We start from the raw sequence: 2,747 nt of genomic DNA, 5'->3' as shown, positions 1-2,747 counted from the left end.
ATTACTGAAGTCACCTCCTGCCCAGTCTTCTGCCTCCAATCTCTCCTCCCAGCCCCCAACTACCCACCTCCATCAGGTCATCCTTTAGGGTACTACAAGATTCATCCTCCTAAAGCAATAGCTCTAGTCAAATTACTTCCACATTCAGGAATCTCCAATGCTTCCCCTATACCAATAAAATCAATAAAACAAGATGCTCAGCTTATCATTTAAACACCTTCCACAGTACAGCCCCAATCTAGCTTTATCTACCATCATTCCTTTCAAGTGTACTGCCCTCCGGCTCAGTAGTTCTCAAAGTGTAGCCTCTGGACCAGCAGCACCAGCAGCACTTGGGAACGTGTTAGAAATGCACATTATTGGACCCCACCACAGAACTACTGAATCAAAAACTCTAGCGGTGGAGCACAGCAATCTGGGTTTTAAGAAGCCTTCCAGGTGATCCTGATGCACCTGAAGTTTGCAAACCACTAATCTAGCCAATGTGAACTGGCCATTACATAATTATACTTTACCTCTCCTGCCTCTGTGGTTTCCATGTTTCCTGTGTTTGGAATTCCTCTTGCCTTTTCCCCCTTATAAAGTGCTACATATTCTTGAAAAATATCTCTAATGATATATCCTTTAGGGCAGGGGTCCCGAACCCCCAGGCCTCGGACCGGTACTGGTCCATGGCCTGTTGGGAACTGGGCCCCCCAGCAGGAGGTGAGCAGCAGGCGAGCAAGCAGAGCTTCATCTGCCGCTCCCCATCGCTCACATTATCGCCTGCACCATCCCCACCCCACCCACCCTGTCCGTGGAAAAACTGTCTTCCACAAAACCAGTCCCTGGTGCCAAAAAGGTTGGGGACCGCTGCTCTAGGGAATATCCTATATTCCATCCACTCAGATGCAAATTCTTTCTTCTACAAACCCTCACAAAAATTTACGTGCAATCCATTCAATTCACTTATTCACTTTTCCATTCAACTAATATTCACTGAAGTTGGCTGTGTGTCAGGCACAGGGCACTGGGGATACAAATGGACAAGTAAACAGAAAATTACACCACGGTATTCCATGCAGGTAACCGTGAGAACATAAGAAGGGGACATCTCTCCCAGACATGGAGGTTTGATAACACTTCTTACAAAAAGTGTCATCTGGGCTGAGTACAGGAAAGATGAGTAGAGATAATCAGCAAGGAGAATTTTTTTAAAAGAATAAGCAACAGGTAATCAAAACCCGTTGTAAGTAGAAATTCATACATGATGTAAACATACAGAGTCAAATGAGTGGTGTGAGCATATACCCTTACCAGAATGTCAAGGTCTCTTCGGGGGAGACTTTTCTTCCATCCAACAGCTATTTTTAATACAAAGATATAGCCAATGCAATTATCTCCAAAGTGCGCCAGTCATATTGCTGGCATCTTGGAGAGACCCCTTTCCTGAAATCTCTGAAGATTAACTCACGTGTGGTCTCTTTCTAAATTCTGCAGCCAGCATTCCTGCCTCAGGCCAGCATAAACTATTGCTAGAACCACCATATTTTATTGCTGTTTTGACCACCTAAGACCCCAACTAGGTCTTCACCAACCTATCAAATGTCAAATTTCTTATTAAAAGTGTCAAGGCTACCAAAGAAATTTACCCTTGTTCTAATGTTACACCAGACAATTGACCTTCATCTATAGAGTCCCACGAACTTAAAAGGATCTCCTCTTGTCAATCAGGCAAACGACTGTCTTGGGTTACTCCAAGTTCATATGACCCCCCAGGCAGTCAAGGGTCTGAGACCTTTGAGAGCTGGTGTTTGAAGTGACTCCTGGGAGGAAGTTTCCCAGTTCACTGGAGGCTCCCTTCAGAGTGGGCTGAAAGTCATGAAGACGGGATCTCAAACTGCCTAATCTGCTCAGAGATCCTGAGCGCATCCCCACTGAGGTGGCTGTAGACTAGGTCCGACTGACACGATAATCCACAGACAGGAGTCTGACATCAGATCCAAATGCTAGCCTCTAACCAAACAAACACCCTTGTGTCAAAGAGTTATGGATGGAAAATAACTCGCTGTAAAAGCAAGGAGACTACATGGTGCTGGGAAAAAAACACTAAACTTGACACCGAGTCCCCCTAAAACCGAGTTCCTCTGCTGAGTTTAAGATTAAGCTCTCTATCCCAAACGCTATTCCCTTTCTTGTCCTAACCTGTTCCCCTCAAGATGGAGGAATATCAAAGAAAAGCGGTGACTGAAACCGTATACAAGCCCCCATGTCCCTGTGCTTTGAAGTAAAAGGCTTTGGCTTTAGTCTCCCAGGCCTCCCCTGAGTCTCAAAAGGCTGGCTCAAGAGTTAATGATTAGGAAATGTGAAGATGGAGAGACAAAGAATGTTTGTTGGGCTGGGAAACTGGGAACAACTTAGACTATAAACCAGCCACATAGCAGAGTCGCCAAACTCCCAGTTCCCTGAAAGATACAGATGAAGGCCTGACACATCTTCCTAAGTTGTTTTTAGAGGAAGCCAACTCCCACCAGATGAAAACTGCTGACCGCAAGCATGGAGACTGCTGAGCTGCAAGCATGGAGACTCCAGACCAGTTGAAATAAGAAGATTGGTGATGCTTGAAAGTTCACCTTAAGAACCTACTGTACAGCACAGGGAACTCTACTCAATACTCTGTAATGCCCTATAGGGAAAAAGAATCTTAAAAAGAGTGGATACATGTATACGTATAACTGAACCACTTTGCTGTACATCAGAAACTAACA

This window comes from Balaenoptera acutorostrata, chromosome X, assembly GCF_949987535.1.
Source record: "Balaenoptera acutorostrata chromosome X, mBalAcu1.1, whole genome shotgun sequence".
In the NCBI taxonomy this organism is placed as follows: Eukaryota; Metazoa; Chordata; class Mammalia; order Artiodactyla; family Balaenopteridae; genus Balaenoptera; species Balaenoptera acutorostrata.
Note: the sequence above shows the minus strand (reverse complement) of the source record.